This window comes from Lissotriton helveticus, chromosome 5_1 (assembly GCF_964261635.1).
Source record: "Lissotriton helveticus chromosome 5_1, aLisHel1.1, whole genome shotgun sequence".
Lineage (NCBI taxonomy): Eukaryota > Metazoa > Chordata > Amphibia > Caudata > Salamandridae > Lissotriton > Lissotriton helveticus.
This window is the reverse complement of record NC_136065.1, coordinates 1952589852-1952612308: the sequence shown is the minus strand read 5'-3', so window position 1 is coordinate 1952612308 and position 22457 is coordinate 1952589852. Positions and strand designations below refer to the sequence as shown.

Below are 22457 nucleotides of genomic sequence, written 5' to 3'. Positions count from 1 at the left end.
TGAAACCGGAGCATTTTTCTGAGGCCCACTGGAGGGCTCGACACTGTGGAAATATTGGGGGTGTTTCAATATTGGCACTAACACGGACCACACTGGAGGGGAGACATTAAGACTACAGCACCCAGCATGCTGCTCACTGGAGGGTGGATGCAATATATGGGAGAAAAGAGGCTGGAATCTGATCCGTGGTTTTGCTGCTCCCCCCGCCCTATGAATAAGATGCATGCGCATCGAAACGCGTCAGGGATTGTTAATTGTTCAGGAAGGTGAGCTGGTTTCTAAAATAAAGTTCTGTTGAGCTGTCCTCGTGTGGAGTGGCGTTTTTGAGCTCAGAGGCAACTTTGGGAAAAGTTTCAACGCGGCGGCCTCGGCCGTGGAAAATTGCACCGCCTGGCTGATGGAAAACAGATCTGTGTGGCTTTTAACCCCTTCGGCGCTGATGACGAGCTCAGCTCGTCATCAGTTGCGCTGCTCGCACGCTGATGACGAGCTGAGCTCGTCATGTAACGCGGCTTTTTGAAAAAAGCCGCGCAGCGCGAAAATAGCCGCAGCGCGCATGCGGTTAAAGAACGGAGGCCTCCTTTCAGCACATGAAGAACTTTCATTGTGAAACCGGAGCATTTTTCTGAGGCCCATTGGAGGGCTCGACACTGATGAAAATATTGGGGGTGTTTCAATATTGGCACTAACACGGACCACACTGGAGGGGAGACATTAAGACTACAGCACCCAGCATGCTGCTCACTGGAGGGTGGATGCAATATATGGGAGAAAAGAGGCTGGAATCTGATCCGTGGTTTTGCTGCTCCCCCGCCCTATGAATAAGATGCATGCGCATCGAAACGCGTCAGGGATTGTTAATTGTTCTGGAAGGTGAGCCGGTTTCTAAAATAAAGTTCTGTTGAGCTGTCCTCGTGTGGAGTGGCGTTTTTGAGCTCAGAAGCAACTTTGGGAAATATATATAAACAGGATCTTGCCTCTCACAGTGTCATCTAATCACCGCACAAACAATGCTGGGTGTTGCCATTAAATAAAGTAATTTTACACTCTATCATATGTAACATGTACATACCAAGCATCTCCCATCATCCCTAAAAACAACTGCCATACAGTTCGTTTTCTTTTGACCTGCTAGGTCTGGCCATCTGTAGATGTGCACCTGCCACACGACCAGGGGTAACCAGGTGTGAAAGGCTAATAAAGGTGGAAATTGCTAATGAGAGAAGTAACACGCGGCAGTCCCCAGAAAAGTACATTTCACTGTGCTGCATTATTTAAATCCCCAAATATAAGGCTGGTGTTAATGAGCTTCTTACCATGTGCTTTTAATGACATTGAGTTACTGAGGCGCTAGACCGGTATTAATACATCACTATGCAGTACTCATAAACGTCAAGGTTTTATTTAACTGAAGGTTTTGAAAAACGTGGGCATCGAACCACTTAAGTAGATTGCAACATATGGCGAGACACTGAGTCCCCAAAGAACAAGGTCTGCTTAAGAGAAAAATTACTTTAAGCTCTATATGAGCGACAAAACTACTTGTCATGACTGTGATGTTATAATATGACACAGGAACGATAAAAACAAGGATATTGTGCTGGATAACTAAATACTTATAAGGTCCCAAACTTGTGACCTATTGGCAACGCCCATGCTTGTTTCCTGTATTGTTGATACTGATTACTTAGGTTTTAGGGTGGATATAACCTTTATATCTTATGTCAATCAGTAAACCCATTGCTCCCTCTAGTTATGACACTGAATACTTTGTTTACTTTTGTATGTCTTCTGAGAGGCCTGCTCAGATGTTGTGATATTCTTGCAAAACAGCACTGCAGCAGTTAGAAGTGTTGCAATGGGACTATTTTCTGTGCCAGTCTGACCCTTCCCCATGAGACCCCTTTGCAGAGAAAATAGAAGAGGGGATTTTGCCCTGTGATCGCGTGAACTTTTTCAGCTCAAAGTATATTTTGGGCTGAAATGTTCAAAATGACATTACAAAACGCCTTTGGGTCATGGAGCTACAATCAGTAAATGATGTACTAAAAGGTTCAACACGTCTAAATAATATCATTTTCAATAGCACAGGCAATAGCGCTGTTTGAATCACTAGGAATTTCACTACGTGCTCCTAAAATTTCTATTTATTCCACTCAGTAAGAAGAACACTGTTGTGTTAATTTGTAAGAGCAAAATATATTTTCACTCAAGCTCAGAGTAAAATGGCTTTGCGACTTAGAGCGCCAACCCTCTTGTCTATTATCTTTGAAAGAGTGGTAACAAGCAGGGATGAGGGCAAGTTCCCATAGGGCAAAATGTATTTCGCAATGGGAAGTCGATCGGCACTTCGCTGCGTCAGAAATTAGCACTTGGTGCCACTTCAGTACTGGCGCTAAATAAAGGCAAATCAGTGCCAAAGTTTCATTGGTCGGGACAATATAGTCCACTTCCAAAAAAATAAAATAATATTGGAACCAGTTAATTAACGCCTGAACCTGGATGTCATAAAAACCCTTCTTTCCAAACGCATGGGCTGACGTTGACATCAAGTAGGATGAACGCTTCAATTAATTTTTTTTAATCGTTTTATTTTCCTCCTATAGTGCTGCTTAAGGCTAGAAGATGCTTCATAGCACTGTCGGGAGATACTGCAGCTATAAGGAATATGCAAGCAGCATATAATAAAACGACAACATCCACATAACGGGAGGAGGTTTTTCCGTCTGCTGCCGATGCTCTGAGGTAGGTGACTTGGACGCAGTTTTCAGGTTTCAGGAAAAGGTAAATAAACTCGCATGCAAGTGTGTTCAGTTCAAACCCTGCAGCCAGCATACAGGCAATGTGTTCCTTCCACCAATAATGAGTTTCGTTTCTCATGACACCTCTTCAAGTTACGCTTCCCTCACCCAACATGCGTTTATGATTTTAAGTAAGTAGGCTGCCTTCATTTACAATATTATTCAGCTTTATACAAGATAGGCGCATTGTACAAGCCAACATGAGACGTCATATAGGCTGACAGACTCCTCCGAACCTCACAAGGTCAAGGCATTGCATCCGGACATGAGCACAAAACCTTACCGTACACAAGCTGCATCAACGCTGGAAGAAACATTCCTATAAGTACTTTAAGGAGGATTGCACTTTACAAAGGAGAAAAGCTGTGAGACGGCGAGCGTCGTCTGCCAGAAGCCTCACACTATCCGGTGTAAGGGTGATGAGAACAGACTCTGCTGCCTTGGTTATTATAGTGGGAGCCGCACCTTCGGCTCCATGCCGTGGCTGCTGACAGGAGGAGAGAGCAGGGCATGTAGAGGTGTGGTTCCTCTTAATAAAGACAGGACACCTTGTGCTGTCTAATGCTGTATTTATTTACTTATATTTCACTCTCACGGAGAGCGCCGAGCTTGCTGCCACTTAGCTCCTGCTCCGGCACCCGATTCGCGCTCTTCGCGCGTGACCCAAAATGGCCGCCGTTCACGCTACGTAGTGACGTAGCGTGAACACTAGAACGGCAACTCTAGATATCTCCCCCTTTTAGTATCACATGGACAAAACAGTCTATGGGTTATTGTCCATCACCCATCTCGTAGTCCTGGAACCTGGAAGGTCTCACAAGCACTCGTCCCCTCCTTGTGCATCTTACCGGGGTGGACATCGCTTCTCTTCCGCTGGTCATCACAGACCCCCTCTCTCTACCTTCTTGGGTACCCGGGCTCTCTCTGCAAGTCGGCTCTCTCCTCTCTCGCCTCTGTGTCTCTGCCCTGGGAGTTTCAACGCCTCCTTGCTCCAACCCCGGGTCCGCACCTTCCATGTCTCCTTCCGGAGTGATGTTCTCATTCTCTGTTGTACTCTGATCTGTCACTTCTTGTTCTCGAAATTCGAGAGCCCATTGTTGCATCGAGCCATGCGGTCCTGGGACCACACATTCCCATCACTCAACATTGCTGCTCGATCATAGATTTCTTTGACTTGAAGGGGCCGGCTGTATTTACTGTCCCCCTTTTTCTGTAGTACTGCCAGCTTTACCCTCACCCATTCTCCTTTTTCCAACGCTGTGTCCTTTCCATTTTTTCTCTTGTTGTAATGTTCCGTATATATGGTTTGAGCTTTTTCCAAATTTCTCTGTACCACAGCAGGGGACCATTTGCTGGTAACCGTCTTTTCCTTCCATGCCAAATTGTCTTTGGTGAATGGATCTCTGCTTCTGAGGATCTGGAAGGGGCTGTACCCTGTAGTGGTAGGGGTGATGCGATAGGCCCAAATCATGTGTAATATATCTTTTTCCCAGTCATTTCCCATCATGATGGCTGCCTGGATGGACCACATTAGTACTCTATTGAATCGTTCCACTTGTCCATTTCCAGCGGGGTGATATATGGACGTGTGTTTTGTGATGGATGTTGGACATTATTCATCAAGGTCACACCCTAGACTTCGTCCAAAGACCACCGGACCGACCTCCCATTCCCAGAAAACAGCAACATCTTTCGGCCCTAAAGAGAGACGTTCTTTCTCTGCTCATAAAAGGCGCAATAGAGGAGATCCTTTGTCTACAGCGAAGGAAAGGATTCTACTCGCTATTCTACCTTATACGGAAAAAACAAACTACCAAGTGGAGGCAGGTGATGGATCTACGAGGTTTAAACAAATTTATCAGGAAATAGTCTTTCCGCATGTTATCTCTGCAATATATATTGCTGATGCTGAACAAGCTCTATAAAGATTTAATGTTGGCCGTTCTCCCTCTTTGGTCCAGGATCATTCATTAATCCCTCATACAGGGAAAGATTCCAGACTGCCTAAAAAGTTGGGCAAGTTACTCCCATTCCCATGAAGCCCAATGCGGACTTATCAGATTCAAACAACTTCCGACCTATCACCAGCAGCATGACTCTAACAAAATTGCTTGAAAAATTTGTTCACTCGCAGCTCTGGAAACATGTTGAGAAATATCAACTCCTGGATTCCCATCAATCAGGATTCTCAGAGCAGGGCACAGCACCGAAACAGCACTAACTCACATTGTTGATGACACCGTGAGAGCCCTTGACCAAAATGTTCCTTGTCTCCTGATCCTTCTAGACCTGTCCTCAGCCTTCGATACCAACATCAAACACAAAAACTTGATTGATCTACAACATAGGATGGGATTGTCCGGCCCGGTCCTACACTGGTTTTACTCCTTCCTTTACAACCGCACGCAAAGGATCAAAGTTAATCATGCCATCGCTACCAGTACTCCTGTTCTTATTGGAGTCCCTCAAGGTTCTACGCTCTCGCCCACTCTCTTCAACCTATTAATGGAACCTCTTGCGGTCATTTTGAACAGAGCCGACATCCTTCACCACATATATGCGGATGAAACGCAATTGTACCTGATCTCCTTTTCAAGAGGACATAAAAATGTTAAACATTGCACTTGCCCAAACTCAACAATGGCTGGCTCAGAACCATCTCCTACTAAATACTCTCGAAACTGAATTTCTGTTGATCACCCCACCTAATCACTCACCTCCTACCCTAGACTGGATTAAACACCTAACTGCTCTGAACTGCACTCCTCACATTGTAGACTCTGCCAAATCTTTAGGCATCACTTTGGATAAACACCTAAACATTCAGGCACACATCAGTGTGACTACTAGGGGAGCCAATTTCCAACTCAACACACTGAAAAAAATCAAACCATTCCTCCCCCGAAGACCAGCAGTTCAATCCCTGACTATCCCTAGATTGGAATATAGGCTGGTGACCTTCGCAGGACTTCCCAAAGCTAGCCTGGCCCCTCTCCGAGCTACATTGAATGCATCAACCAGGCTTTTAACGGGTTCTAGGAAATTTGATCACATTTCACCCGACCTTTTGCAGCTAAACTGGCTATCTATTGAAGCAAGAATCTGACTCAAGATAGACTGTCTGACTCATAAAGCCGTACACTATAATTCCCCATACTATCTAGCTAATAAACTTGAACAATCGGGCTCCAATAGGAGCCTCAGAAGTACGTCCACCCTTCTTCTGAAACCTCCAAGATTCAAAAAGAAAAGATCGTACAACTGTGCGTTCTCCGGTCTTGCTCCAAGAATTTGGAACTCCTTGCCAACAGAGATCAGATCAAATCCTTCCACTACTTCCTTTAAAAAAATTGGTCAAAAGACTACTAATGAACAAACGTTAGCGCGCTGATCATGTTTGTGTGTTCTGTTAATAACCAAAATCTTGAAATATTTTTCACTGATGTTCTATGACATATTTTTCCCTTCTTTTTGTTCTAGTCCTAGATAGCCCCTTTAACCCCTTCGCTGCGGGGGTAATTCCCCAACGGTGCTGGAGGCCACAGTGCTCGTGACGAGCCCAGCTCGTCATCAGTCACAGTGGAGCTGTGCTCATGACGAGCTGGGGTCGTTACGACTCCACCCACTGATTAATTCGCCCGCACAGGCGGGGAATCAATCGCGCGTGGGCGGACCGCGCCGTTATGACTAGCCCAGCTCGTCATGAGCACAGCTCCACTGTGACTCATGACGAACTGGGCTCGTGTTGAGCATGGAAGAGTTTAACTGCATCAACTGTTGATTGTAAGGGTTTTTACTCGGAGCGCTAAATTGCACCAACTAATATATTACCTTCTTTATGTTCTGTATAATTGCAGACGACAACGCTGTGCAGCGCTCTGATACCCCCTTGGGTGTTGTTCGCGCTCTATAAAACAGTAAAAATAAATAAAGAGGAAAATATATGACATATTGACCCCTCGCGGCGGGATGCCTGGCTTTCACCTTGTGGATACCCTGCCGGGGTATCTCACAGGGGAATACCAGGACGGGTTCCCTAAGCAAGCGCTTAGATACCGGGTCGGTGATTTGCGCTATATAAATACATGTACATTTACATTTACATTTACATTTTACATTTAGATGCATACTTCCATATTCCAATACACGTCAAGCCCAGATGGTATCTCAGGTTCGAGGTAGCAGGGCGCCACTACCAGTTCACTGTGTTGCCCTTTGGCCTCCGGTCCACACCACGAGTGTTCACGAAGTGCATGGCACCAGTGGCGGCACATTTATGTCAGCAAGGTAACCAGTCAATCGTCCAGATTTGGATATACCTGGTGAAGGGCCCATCGTATCAGGACACTCAAGAATCATTGGAAAGTTGCATGAACCTTTTTGTATCCCTGGGTTTAAAGATAAACGTGGAAAAATCCTCTCTAGTTCCATCCCAGACTCTCCGGTTTCTAGGGGCTGTATTGAAAACAAAAGAAGCAAAGGTGTACCCATCGGAGGACCGCATCCAGAAAATCCTGAAACTCAGTTCTCAGTTAAGAAGAAGAAAGTCCGCATCAGTGAGGATATTCATGTCAGGATTGGCTCCACAGAATCCGGTTGTAGTATATAATGGTCCACCTCCAAACGTCACAAACACTCTAGTTGTAAATACACAGAGTATTTGAGCCATTAGGCGAGGGAAAAAAGGAAGGGAAAGGGAAGGGACAGCAGGGAAAGGAGAAAACCTGAGACGACAAAGCATACACTTAGAAACAAAGCATATGACATCAGGCTACTCTCGTATGGTCTCACTAGATGATCTAATAACCCTGCTAAAGAAGGAAACATAGACTTCTGTTGAAGTCCTCCTCATTCACCACCAGTCTTGACTTTGTTTCACCTAGTGAAACATAAACAATACTCAGAATTCACACATAAACACATATGACCTACACCTGTGTAATATGGAAAACAACCCTCCAGCATACCATGACAGGAGCAAGTGGATTGCGTTGTAAACTGGATTCTGGTAGTAGTTCCACAAAATAAATGAAAAGCAAAGTAATCCTTTTCCAGGAGAAGAAAGAAAAATAATAGTAGCACCCTGGCTTTACAGATACTGTGGTGTGTATGGAGCAAGAACTACAACACTCCGCTCTGATAATGATAGAGAAAAAGAATTCTCTTATGGTAAACAGTAAAAGATCCAAGTACATATGGGGATAGAAAACCACAACGTAAGAGCAGCACTATCCTAGTGCGGAACAAAAAGACCCTGGAGTAAGGAACACGGTAGTGAGGAAACTTTTCCCACAGCACTCCGCTTCCTTAATTACTGTTTTATGCAAGAAATGGCCCACACGGTAGCGCGTAGTTGCGACCACTACGGCGCTCCGCTGGTAATCCGTTGTACAGTAAAATACCCAGAAGAGTAGAACTATAATATGCTCTTAGAAGTTATGATAGCACTTCTATAACGGAGCAGAACGGCAACACGTAGCCTAGACTACCGCGCTCCGCTCCAATGCCAAAAGAAGGAAATGCTAATCTCCAAACGGCAGCGCGGCGGAAGGCAACACGCTCCGTAACAGATGAACCAGAGAGAGAGAGCCCCGGTCCTAACTTGAGTCGGGGAATCAGACGGCAGCTTCTCGTCATCTGAAGCCAGGAATCAAGGCGACGTGCAGGGAGCTTCCCTACTAGCAGGCAACGAATGGAGTCCCAAAGAATTACACGCAACAGGAAGCGTGTCGTGCAGTCTAATAATACCTCCCCTCCTCCAAGGAGTCTGGGAGATGTAGTTTTGTAGTCAATACTTGTTTTCTCGCCTTACTATAGCGCGTGGACCCATGAGCAAGCACACACAGCATTGTAGGCGCAACACCTGAAATCCTGACAGTATGTCCTCCCACCTAGCGCCTCCTAGGACCAGTCCGCGTAGGGAATCTACGGTGAAAGGAACGGATAGCCTCAGGGGCATGGATGTTATGCACAGGTTCCCAAGAATCGTCCTCCGCCGAGTACCCCTTCCAAGAAACCAAATACCATAGTACACAGCTCCTCAACTTGGAGTCCTTTATGCTCCGCACCACATACTCAAAGCCCCCATCACAGAACACAGGAGGAGGTGCACGCTGCCTTGCAGAGAAGGCGGGTTTCAGCAAGCTCCAATGGAACACAGGATGTATTCGAAGTGTACCAGGTAACTTCAATTTGTAAGCCACAGGATTGATCTCCCTCAGGATGACATAAGGTCCGATATATCGAGGATGAAAGATACTGCGTAACTTGAACCTGATGTTCCTGGTGGATAGTCATACCCTGTCCCACCTGATACAACGGGCCTTCTCTCCGATGCTTATCCTCCCCTCTCTTGTACTCATGTTTTGCCTTTTGTAGATGTACTCTGACCTTCCTATGTATAGCTTGCATTTTCTGCATTTGTCCCAGTAGCGTAGGTTGATCAGCCACCCCCTCTGGGATGCTGACAGGAAGTATTCGGGCATCAAATCCATAGGTAGCCTAAAAAGGAGATACACCCACTGAACTATGCCAGGCATTGTTATATGCTACCTCAGCCATCCATAACAAAGAGACCCACGAATCATGAGCGTCCGCAGCGTAACACCGAAGGTATTTTTTCAGGGTTTGATTTAATCTTTCTGTTTGCCCATCCGTCTGTGGGTGGAAGCTGAAGCTGGTGGAGAGAGAGGGTTGGATGTGCATCGCCTGACACCATACTTTCCAGAACCTGGCAATGAATTGTGGGGCCCTGTCAGACACAATGACTTCTGGCACTCAATGTAAACGTATAACGTTACTCAACAGTAATTGTGCGGTTTGTCCAGCAGTGGGAAGGTTCACACAAGGAATGAAATGCCCCAATTTCGTGAGACTATCAATAACCACCAATATGGCTGTCTTGCCCTGATCAGGTGGTAGTCCCGTAATGAAGTCTATACTGATGGTTTGTCATGGTCTTTTAGGACGGGGTAGAGGCATCAATAGTCCTTTTTTCTTTCCCGTCTCATTTTTTGCCTGAGCACAAGCTTCACACTGCCTTACCCATTTGGAAACATCACTTTTGTCAGTCTCCCACCAGAAGTGACGTTGCAATAACTGAACAGTCTTGCTCACACCTTGATGACCTGCTAAATGGGAATCATGACACCACTCAAAAGCCTTCTTCTGCAATGCCGTAGTGGGTAAATACAGTTTGTTGTCATGGAAAGGCAGCCCTTTCTTTAATACGCGACCACTTCCTTTTGTGGCCCAAGTCACCCATACATCCTGGTCTTTTGATCAGCAGATCATGTCCAGAAAGCTGTCTGCCTGAATCACACAAATCACTTTTACAGGATCCACTATTGCCTCCAAAGCATGCTTGCTACTAGCCTTGTCTGCATGAGCCTGTCTGGATAACGAGTCTGTTTCCGATTGTCCACCTCAGGTCTAAAAGTTATCAAAAAGTCATACTCCGAAAAGAAAAGCATCCACCTCATTTGTCTCTGAGTGAGGTGTCGTGCTGTCTTCATAAATTGAAGGTTTCTATGGTCAGAAAATACTGTGATCGGGAAGGCAGCCCCCCTACAAATATTGTCGCCACTCTTGAAAAGCCCTTTTTATTGCTAACAGCTCTTTTTCAGCAATCGTGTAGTTCTTTTCTGCCATGCTCAGTTTCTTGGATAGATATGCTACCGGATGCAATTGCCCTGTGGTCTGATTTCTCTGAGACAGGATAGCCCCTATTGCTTCATCAGAAGCATCAGCTTCTACTATGTATGGGTTTTCGGGTTTGGGATGAGCAAGTATCGGAGCTGTAGTAAAAGCCTCCTTCAGTTTTTTAAAAGCTTCTGCGGCCTCACTAGTCCAGTGAAAAGACACCCCTTTCCTAAGCAATCTCGACAATGGCACTGCCACCTGGGAGAACTGAAGAATGAATCTGGGATAGTAGTTCGCGAATCCCAGGAAACTCAGGACATCTTTCACACAGGTGGGGACAGGCCACGTTTGTACTGCCTGCACCTTTCTGTCAGACATTTGTAAACCTTTAGGGCAAAGCATAACCCCCAAGAATTCCACCCTGGGCACGCTGAATTCACACTTGCTCAGTTTACAGAAAAGTCTATGTTCTCTCAATTTCTGTAAAACACTAGAAACATGCTGCCTGTGTATCTCGGTCTTTTCTGAGTATATTAGGATATCATCTATGTATACTACTGCACAGATGTCGACAAACTCCTTCAAAACATCGTTTAGGAAGTACTGAAATGCCGCCGGGGCGTTACATTTTTGAAACCTAAGGAGTTAGTCCCATATGGGCAAGTGGTCAGGCTGGACCCTATTTAGATAAGAAAAACACAAAAATGCCTGACCACCATTATTTTTACACAAGATTCAATAGGTCAAAAACACCACTTGTCTAATTTGACCAGGTATTTTTATTTATACCAACTATTTGTATCTATTTTTAAATTTTTTATGAAAACATTTTTTCAGCAAATAAGACACCTGTACATCCACATATTTACACTATTATACAATGCAATTTACAAACAAATAATGACATTACAAAAAACTTTAAATCAAATAAGTACTAACATCCTACATAAAACACAAGACTATTAAACAAGACCGTACATCATATAATCATGTGTCGAGAAAAATAACACTTCAATCAATTAAAAAATAAAGGAGTTTAGTCAATAAATGACAACTATTTGGACCAGCAGTTGCTGGTTTAGTACTTAGAATAACCAAAAGTCCTCCTTATTAAATGCTGACGCGTTTCGATTCCAGGACCAAGTTCCTGGGATCTCTTCAGGGCGTTGTCATTGTATCTATGGAAGATGCAAAGAAAACAATAAAGTTTTATTCACAACATTCCTGACTCGTCCCTATTCTAGTGAAACTCAGTTATTGTGCATTATGTGAGGACCTGCCAGATCATTACAAAAGAATTGGGAGTTGCGGGATTCATTCTTGTGCTGCGGGATTCATTCTTTTGCTACCACAAGCCTTGTCACGTGGAAGTGCGACCTTTTAAGTCTTTCTTGCCTGTTTGGTAATTGCTTCCGTATTATATGGAAAACGCCATTCTGTTAAGAGAAATGGCTGATGTCATTCCCATGCATTTAATGCTATGTTGCTTCAGTCTTCTTTGACAATTGATCTCTAACATACCTTTTTTTTCTTTTTAAAGGGCCGCTGATTGCAGGGTTTTACTGGTGAAATTCGTAAACTTCATAATGATGGACTTCCGGATGTTATATTCCGGCGGAATTATAGCTGTAAAAGTGGATAATATTATTGTTGGTTTCTATTTCGAAAAGCATGGGTGTTTGCCTATCTCGTGTGCACCCGGTCGTCGCGTACCTTAAGTGTGGCGCGATGTCCTTCCGGGCAATTCCCAATACGATGGTGACGTTGCTGTTAAAATAACAGAAACGATTAACACGCGCTGTTTGTTAGTTAACTCTAAAGGTCTACATTGTTGCAGTGCTGTTCAATGCAATGCTGTTCAGTGCAAACGTGCCTACCTCGCTCTCCGCTGCTGCTTGCTCCCTTCACGATCGCATCAAGATGGTGACCGAGCGGATTTTGGCTTATTAAACGTGTGGACTCAAGCCGTTGCATTGTGGAAAATGTAGTCTATTATTGAATCTACATATGGAGGCAAATTACAGAATATGAAATCTATATATGAAGGCAATTATTAATGATGCACTAATGATCAGGGTTTGTCGTTTGTGGAGCGTAAGAGCAGTAAAGCGTACACGGCTCAATTATTGTATAATCCAAGGAGGGCAGGGCTGGAATATTATTGATGGATGATTAAAATTGCAAGGCGTGTGAGCCAATATTCACAATGCCAGAGCCGGCGCACCTTATGACCAAATTTAATATACATAAGGCACGGCGAAATTCATTTACAATTACGACTCCAGGGGCATACAATGCTAAGGGAACTAAGGCATTTTCCAAGGGAAGCGTTGACCTGCATTTATTCAGAATGGCCAGTGCTTGTCAACGGTTTCTGAAGGCATAAGGCGACCTCTCTACAATATGCATTGGGCAAGGTGTGCTGAGGAGGAGTAATTCAAAGGTTAGCAAAGACAGTCAAGGCACTTCATGGACACCCTATTGCCAGGGGGAGGAACATAGGTGGACCCCCAACAGGGCCGCTTTGTGATCTATAGTCTCGCTATCTCAGACAGGCTGTTCAGCCCTGTTTGCGTGCTATTGAATTTGAGAATCAAGTATGCTTCTTTTTGTAGAAGCACTTTTTCAACATTTACTGCGTGATTAGATAATTTCAAAGTGAACAAAATTGACCACTTAAGGTCATTTTCATCATGGTTTCTCGCCACGTAGTGTTCCACCATTGGTGCTGTCAAGACTCTATTTTTAATCCTTAATCTATGCTGGCTGATATGCAAATTGACCTGTTGGCATGTTTTCCCAATGTATATCATTCCACATGGGCATTGTATCACATAGATCACGTTCTTGGTCTTACAATTCGAGAATTCAAGATGTTTCCATTTGGTCCCTGCATGACAAAACTCGCTGCCTTCCATAGTGCTAGAACAGGCTACACAGTTCCCACATGGCCTGTATCTGGTTTCAGATTCCACTGTGCCAGTAAATCATTTTTCTTTTTAGGTAATGAGACATCAGCTCTCATAATCTGTTTCCCAAGATTCTGATTCTTTTTGTAGGCAAACATGGGACGAGGGAAAGGGCATTCTAGATTTTCGAGCAAATGCCAGTTCTTCAGGACGGCTTGCCTGAGTTTGTGCGTGTCAGGGCCAAACGTGGTGACACATACTAGTCTTTCCAATTCAGGCTTCTTTCTCACTTGAAGCAGACTTTCACGAGGAGTGAAGCGAGCCCTTTTGAACAAGTGTTTCAATAACTTTTTGGGGTACCCTCTTTGTTTCATTTCATTACAGAAATTGTAGGCATGTGTCTCAAAGTCATTCACATCCGAACAATTTCTCCTTATGCGCAATAATTGCCCATAGGGAAGATTTGTTTTCAAGTTCCTGGGATGAGCATTTTTGTGGTGCAAGATGGTATTCTTATCGGTGGTTTTCTTGTAAAGGGATGATTTCAGTTCTCCTGAGACGCATGTTATTTCTACATCAAGGAAAGTCATGCGGATGTTACTATGTGCAATGGAGAATTTAATATCAACATGCCTCGTGTTGAGCCATTCGTGGAACGCCAATAGATGAGCCTGGCTCCCCTGCCACAGGAGCCAAACATCATCTATATACCGATACCACTGGGTGATATGTTGTCTGAATGGATTATTGCTCTCCACAAATCTCTCTTCATATTGTGCCATAAAGAGCACTGCCATCTCTGGGGCATAAGGACACCCCATGGCAGTGCCCTTGACCTGCATGAAGTAGTCGCCATTGAAAGAGAAATAGTTCTTCTTGAGTGCAATCTCTGCCAGTCTCAAGATGAATGAGGTGGGCACTCTATGTGGCCTTTCTCTTTTGTCAAGGTATAGTTCCATCACCTCCAACGCTTCCTCTTGCGGGATCTGCGTGTAGAGGGAGGTAACGTCCATCGTGACCATTATCTGTAATTCTGGATCGAACTGTGTTCCCTCAACCTTCAACAGAAAATCTGTTGTGTCTCTTAAATAAGATTTAACTTCAGCCAAAAAAGGTTTCAAAACGAAATCGACATATTGAGAGATGGGCTCCAAGCAGGAATCACACCCCGAAACTATTGGGCGACCCGGTGGGTCATGGAGATTCTTATGGATCTTTGGCAGGAGGTACAAAACAGGGGTTCTGGGGCATTTTTTAGAAAGGTAGTCATATTCTTTAGCACCCAGGAACCCCTCCTCTCTGCCTTGTCGTAATATCTCAGAAATAGGCCCTTGAATCTCTCTGACAGGGTCCTCAGTTAGACGTCTGTACCAAGTCTCATTAGTGACCTGTTTGGCCCCTTCTGTTAGATATTTCTCACGGGACCAGACGACTACGGCACCGCCTTTATCGGCTTGTTTAATTACTATGGAGGTGTCTTCCTTGAGTGCCTTTATTGCCGCACGTTGTTTTTGGCCCATGTTTTGTTGCACATAGCTGGGGCGTTACATAGCCCGAACGGCATGACAGTATACTCATACAACCCGTAACGTGTCTTGAAGGCAGTTTTCGACTCATCCCCCTCACGAACGTGCACCAAATGGTACGCGCCTCGGAGATCCAGTCTGGTGTATATTTTGGCATCCCTCACTTGATCCAGGAGGACTGATATGAGTGGTAAGGGGTACCTGTTTCGTACAGTATTCTTATTCAACATGCGGTAGTCCACACATGCTCTCAGATCACCATTAGCTTTCTTTATAAAAAACAAAGGAGAGGCAGCTGGAGATCTGGATGGTCTAATGAACCCAATCTCCACATAGTGATCCAGGTATTCCTTCAAATGTTTAGTCTCTGGGACTGATAAAGCATATACACGACACAATGGAATGGTGGCACCCTCCACTAGGTCTATGCGACAGTCATACATCCTATGTGGTGGTAACTGCTCTGCCTTGCATTCGTTAAACACGTCTTTGTAACACAGATATTCAGAAGGTAAGGTAACCATTTTCTCAGCTGCAGTAGCCACCACCACTGGAAACAATAATGCTGATGTGTGATATGTATTGTGAGCTTCCAGGTGCTCCTTGCATTCATCCGACAGGAACTGAATCTTTTTGGCCTTCCAATTTATCATAGGGTTGTGATGACTTAACCAAGGCATTCCCAAAATGACCTCATACTGAGGGGCCTCTATGATGTTCAATGACAGTTCTTCTCTATGTCTACCCTCAGGTACTTCAACAGACAGTACCACCAAATCTGTCTGTTCTGTGATAAGACCAGATTTCAATGGCTTCCCGTCTATCGCTAATACCTCTTCAGGTGTGTCTCGAGGCACTCTATCTAAGGATAAGGTGGACACCAACCCACTGTCTATAAAATTACCAGTGGCCCCGGAATCTATCATAACCCTGACCTGATGTACCTGTAGCTGACTCTCAAGTCTCATGGGAAGAATGATATGTGTCTCAGTGTCTTGCAAGGTTAGAATGGTTAAAGAAGGAATTTTCAAAGGCTGTATCTCTTTTACCCCAGAGACTGCTAACTTTTTACTCCGATTCCATACCCTCGAGGTCTTTGGTTTGGTGGGGCACTCTTTTACATAATGCCCCTTCTTCCCACAGTACATACATAACCCCAGCGCTCTACGGTTCTCTTTCTCCTCTCTGGATAAGGGTGCCCTTACTGCACCAATCTCCATGGGTTCAGTGCCTGGTTCTGACGAGGGTAGGGCTCTACGAGGGTTGACTTCAGATCCAAAGGTACCCCGGTCCCACCTTCTCCTATTACCCCCTCTTTCAGCTAACCTACCCTCCAATCGCAGAGTCAAATTGATCATATCGGTGCATGTGACTGGTTGTGCATCAATTTGAGCGATGATGTCTTTTAGTCCGTCTCTTAACCCTTGATAAAAAAGAGACATTCTTTTTTCTTCGGGCCATGCCGTCTCGGCCACCAATCTATTAAAATCAGTAAGATAGGTCACTAAATCACGTCTTCCTAGTCTTCGGGTGAGAAGTTCTCTATCTGCACTAAATGTGGTGGCCCGTCGGTCAAACACCCTTTCAAACTCGGTGCGAAATGCCGACAAATCTGATAATATGGCGTCGTTCTTCCTTACTAGGGGTACTGCCCAGTTGGCCGCATCTCCTATTAAGTAAGATATAGCAAACTCCACTCGTGAGTGGTTATTAGGGAAGGAGGCTGGTTTGCATGAAAAATGAAGCATGATTTGGGTTAAAAATACTTGTGTCTTAGCTGGGTCTCCAAAATAACGCTCTGGGCTAGCCAAAGGGATAGGTGGAGGTACTGTAACCTGTATCTGAGGGGAGGAAGCATCAAAGGGATTTCTACTTAACTTATCTACCTTTTCCCTTAATGCAGCTGTTTCTGCCTTAGAAGAGGCTAACTCTTGCTGGACCATAACTAAGGCCTGGAGTACATCCTCCATTGAAGCCATTATAATGACAACCGGATCGGGTAGAGCTATTTTCTTTGGGCATGTAATTCTGTCAGGATTGGCTCCACAGAATCCGGTTGTAGTATATAATGGTCCACCTCCATGATAGAGATAAAGAATTCTCTTATGGTAAACAGTAAAAGATCCAAGTACATATGGGGATAGAAAACCACAACGTAAGAGCAGCACTATCTTAGTGCAGAACAAAAAGATCCTGGAGTAAGGAACACGGTAGTGAGGAAATCTTTCCCACAGCACTCCGCTTCCTTAATTACTGTTTTATGCAAGAAATGGCCCACACGTTGGCGCGTAGTTGCGACCACTACGGCGCTCCGCTGGTAATCCGTTGTACAGTAAAATACCCAGAAGAGTAGAACCACAATATGCTCCAAGAAGTTATGATATCACTTCTATAACGGAGCAGAACGGCAACGCGTAGCCTAGACTACCGCGCTCCGCTCCAATGCCAAAAGAAGGAAATGCTAATCTCCAAACGGCAGCGCGGCGGAAGACAACGCGAATGGAGTCCCAAAGAATTACACGCAAAAGGAAGCGTGTCGTGCAGTCTAATAATACCTCCCCTCCTCCGAGGAGTCTGGGAGATGTAGTTTTGTAGTCAATACTTGTTTTCTCGCCTTACTATAGCACGTGGTCCCATGAGCAAGCACACACAGCATTGTAGGCGCAACACCTGAAATCCTGACAATTCAAGTCCATGCAGGGGATGCTTTCATCCCGCATCTCTCTAGTTCAGAATTGCTGCCTTCACATGAGGCCTCTTCAAGAACTTCTTGACCTGGGTGCAACATCAAGGATCTTTCGAAGATCTGATAGTCATCAGTCCTCTGATAAAGAAAGCACCGTCATGGTGGGGAGTAAGACTTTTTTTCGGAAGGTCTACTCTTCAAGCCCAAATCTCCCAGTTATTTAATGATAACGAACGCCTCCCTACAGGGATGGGGAACACATCTTCAAGAAATACAAATCCATTGGAACAAACAGGATGCAAAGCTGCACATCAACCTGTTAACCCCTTCGACGCTGATGACGAGCTGGGCTCGTCATGAGGTAGCCTCCTCGCACGCTCATGTCGAGCCCAGCTCGTCACGTAACATGCGTTTTTTAAAAACTCAGCGTACGGGCGGAATTCCGCCCGCACGCATGCGGTTAAAACTAAAAGAAGTGTTTTTAGGGCTATAAGCATTTCTGACCAGGATTCAAGATTCCCCAGTCCTAGTCAGAACGGACAGTACGACAACTATGTTTTATCTGCTAAAACAAGGAAGAACATGATCAAAACCCTTATCTGCACAAGCACAAGAATTCTGGCAGTGGCTTCAAAAGCGCAATATCACTGCAAGTTCAGCATGTCCCAGGAATTCGCAACACGTGAGCTTAGCAGATCGACAACCCTATGTCAAAAATGGGATCTGCTTCAAGATCAACTATTGCAAATATTTTGCCTTACGTGCACCCCAGGATTTGCCATTTACATCAACAGAAAATGCAAGCAGTTTGCCAGCAGATTCCCTCAACGGGGATCATGGCGGAAGAATCACTGACATAATATCGAAAGACACATTATCGACATACAAAAATATCGATACAAAAATATCGATAACATTAATATCGAATTCCTATACTCAACTAAAAAATTACAAAAATATCGGATACACAATATCGACATACATAAATATCGATATCACTAATATCGATTACATACATATCGAAATGACAAAATATCGACCACCATTAAAAAAGATACACTAAGGGGTAGATTCCGATTCGGGAAACAAATCGGAACGCCGAATCGTATTCATAGCTGTTTCCGTACTAATCCGTCCGAATTGCGTAGTACGATCCGTAGGTAAAAAATACGTACAAATCTTTGCGAACCGTACGAAAAACAAGGGAAAAAACGTACGAAACGGACCCTGAAAGGGAACCGTACGAATCGTAAACATGCTGTACGACCCGACAAGTACGATCCAGACCCAGGAATCAGAATGTGATTTGTACGGAAAACGTTGCGTATGAGCTGCGATTCGTACGGAAAACTTCGCGTATGAGCGAGCCACAATATCAAATACAAGACCCCCCTCAACGAACTGCACGCGAACCCCGTAAAAACGTCGCGTACAAGTGACCCACAAAATCCAATACGATGCCAACCCCCTGAACGAAGCGCACGCGAACCCTGTAAAAACGTCGCGTATGAGCACCCACAAAATCTAATACGATACGAACCCCCCCTGAACGAAGCGCACATGAACCCCTGAAACAGCACAAGGATGTAGAAAACGACTCGCACCGCGACAATGTCGCATTGCACACACAAATAAACAGAAGCAAATACAAGTAAACGAGATGTACTGACCACGCGGACACTGAAGCAGCACAAGGAGGGTGAAAACGACTCGCACAACACCCCAAAACACGTCTCCAGTGTACAAACCATGTAAATGAATGTCCTGGCCAGATCCAGACAGGCAAACAGAGGGCCTAACTCAGAAACACCCTTTATAACACACCCACCAAAAATTCAAACTAAGCCACACCCACAAATGGACCAATAAAAAGGGCCCACACACACACAAACCATGATCCTTTGCAACAGACGCAATTAGCAAGACACACTGACAACACACCACAAATTGAAGGAGTCGTAGAGCCTGGTGAGTACACAAACAACTCATGTAACATTGGGGTAATGGCATCCACACCCCAAGTACAAAAAATGCCTGCACCAACCCCCAAGCGCCCACCGACCCACAACTACATCCAAAAACAATGCTAATGGCACAAACGTGTATGCCCCATTGAGAAAGCAAGGCCATGCCATGTCCCATGCTACAGGAAGCACAGACCCAAAAATGGACGTCCGGTATGCTGGGAGGGTGTGTGTCACAAAATGCCTTGTGGGACTCCAAATCAGACCCAATTGAATGGGCGTCTGCAGGGGGGGCAAGGGGGGCTCTTGCCCCCCTCCCCCCCTGGATCGGCAGAGAATCTGGTTTGGGCCCAGTCAGGGCTGGGCCTAGTCCATCATGCTTTTGAAATGGTGACATTGTTCCAGGTGGCAGTCCCCTCCTTTGATTGGGAAGGGTGCAAGGGGCTGGCCGAGAAGCGTGCATGGCAGAGTGCGAGAAGGGTGAAAGGGGGAGGGGAGAAGTGTGCAAGGCAGAGGGGAGAATGGTGCAAGGTAGAAAAGGGTGCAAGGTGGTGGTGGCGCAGGGTACAAGGGGGAGGGGGAGCAGGGTGCAAGGGGGAGGGGGAGAAGGGTGCAAGGGGGAGGGGAGAAGGGTGCAAGGCAGAGGGGAGAAGGGTGCAAGGTAGAAAAGGGTGCAAGGCGGAGGTGGCGCTGGGTAGAAGGGGAAGGGGGAGCAGGATGCAAGGGGGCGGGGGAGAAGGGTGCAAGCGTGTGGGCTAGAAGTGTGCAAGGGAGAGGGCGAGAAGGGTGCAAGGGGGAGGGGGAGAAGGGTACAAGGGGAGGGGAGAAATGTCACAAAATGCATTGTGGGACTCCAAATCAGACCCAATTGCATGGGCGTCCGCAGGGGGGCAAGGGGGGCTCTTGCCCTCCCTGGATCGCCAGTGCGTCTGGTGTGGGCCCAGTCAGGGCCGGACCTAGTCCATCATGCCTTTGAAATGGTGACATTGTTCCAGGTGGCAGCCCCCTCCATTGAGTGGGAAGGGTGCAAGGGGCTGGCAGAGAAGGGTGCAAGGCAGAGTGCGAGAAGGGTGCAAATGGGAGGGGAGAAGTGTGCAAAGCAGAGGGGAGAATGGTGCAAGGTAGAAAAGGGTGCAAGGCGGAGGTGGCGCAGGGTACAAGGGTGAGGGGGAGAAGGGTGCAAGGGGAGGGCGAGAAGGGTGCAAGGCAGAGGGGAGAAGGGTGCAAGGTAGAAAAGGGTGCAAGGCGGAGGTAGGGCAGGGTACAAGGGTGAGGGGGAGAAGAGTGCAAGGGGAGGGCGAGAAGGGTGCAAAGGGGAGGGCGAGAAGGGTTCAAGGGTAGGGCGAGAAGGGCGCAAGGGGGAGGGCGAGAAGGGTGCAAGGGGGAGGGGAGAATGGCGCAAGGTAGAAAAGGGTTCAAGGCAGAGGTGGAGCAGGGTACAAGGGGAGGGGTAGAAGGGTGCAAGGGGGAGGCGGAGAAGGGTGCAAGGGGGAGGGCGAAAAGGGTGCAAGGGGGAGGGGAGGGAGAGGGGGAGAATGGTGCAAGGGGGAGGGGTAGAAGGCTGCAAGGGGGAGGGGAGAAGGGTACAAGGGGGAGGGGAGAAATTTCACAAAATGCATTGTGGGACTCCAAATCAGACCCAATTGCATGGGCGTCCGCAGGGGGGTAAGGGGGGCTCTTGCCCTCCCTGGATCGCCAGTGCATCTGGTGTGGGCCCAGTCAGGGCCGGACCTAGTCCATCATGCCTTTGAAATGGTGACATTGTTCCAGGTGGCAGCCCCCTCCATTGAGTGGGAAGGGTGCAAGGGGCTGGCAGAGAAGGGTGCAAGGCAGAGTGCGAGAAGGGTGCAAATGGGAGGGAAGAAGTGTGCAAGTCAGAGGGGAGATTGGTGCAAGGTAGAAAAGGGTGCAAGGCGGAGGTGGCGCAGGGTACAAGGGTGAGGGGGAGAAGGGTGCAAGGGGAGGGCGAGAAGGGTGCAAGGCAGAGGGGAGAAGGGTGCAAGGTAGAAAAGGGTGCAAGGCGGAGGTGGGGCAGGGTACAAGGGTGAGGGGGAGAAGGGTGCAAGGGGAGGGCGAGAAGGGTGCAAAGGGGAGGGCGAGAAGGGTTCAAGGGGAGGGCAAGAAGGGTGCAAGGGGGAGGGCGAGAAGGGTGCAAGGGGGAGGGGAGAATGGCGCAAGGTAGAAAAGGGTTCAAGGCAGAGGTGGAGCAGGGTACAAGGGGAGGGGTAGAAGGGTGCAAGGGGGAGGCAGAGAAGGGTGCAAGGGGGAGGGCGAAAAGGGTGCAAGGGGGAGGGGGAGGGGGAGAATGGTGCAAGGGGGAGGGGTAGAAGGCTGCAAGGGGGAGGGGAGGGGAGAAGGGTGCAAGGCAGAGGGGAGAAGGGTGCAAGGTAGAAAAGGGTTCAAGGCGGGGGTGGAGCAGGGTACAAGGGGGAGGGGGAGAAGAGTGGGAGGGGGAGAAGGGTGCAAGGCAGAGTGTGAGAAGGGTGCAAGGGGAAGGCAAGAAGGGTGCAAGTGGGAGGGGAGAAGGATACAAGGCAGACGGGAGAAGGGTGCAAGGTAGAAAAGGGTGCATGGCGGAGGTGGTGCAGGGTACAAGGGGGAGGGGGAGCAGGGTGCAAGGGGGAGGGGAAGAAGAGTACAAGTGGGAGGGGAGAAGGGTGCAAGGCAAAGGGGAGAAGGGTGCAAGGTAGAAAAGGGTGCAAGGCGGAGGTGACTCAGGGTACAAGGGGGTGGGGGAGCAGGGTGCAAGGGGGAGAAGGGAGCATGGGGGGGCGAGAAGGGTGCAAGGGGGTTGACAAGAAGGGTGCAAGGCAGAGGTGGCGCAGGGTACAAGGGGGAGGGGGAGCAGGGTGCAAGAGGGAGGGGTGGGAGGGTACAAGGCAGAGTGCGAGAAGGGTACAAGGGGGAGGGGGGAGAAGGGTGAAAGGGGG

General features: G+C 46.9%; 1 long non-coding RNA gene across 2 annotated transcripts in view; it reads left to right on the top strand.

The window, feature by feature from the left end:
- Positions 1 to 22457, top strand: part of LOC144756087 (uncharacterized) — a 1092383-nt gene that overhangs the window by 1066448 nt on the left and 3478 nt on the right. Inside the window, exon 10 of one of the 2 annotated variants that reach the window (XR_013595068.1) lies at positions 2607 to 2745. The exons of the other annotated variant lie outside the window; for it this stretch is intronic. This is a non-coding gene — a long non-coding RNA (uncharacterized LOC144756087). The remainder of the gene's footprint in view (positions 1 to 2606; positions 2746 to 22457) is intronic. 2 annotated transcript variants of the gene reach the window in all.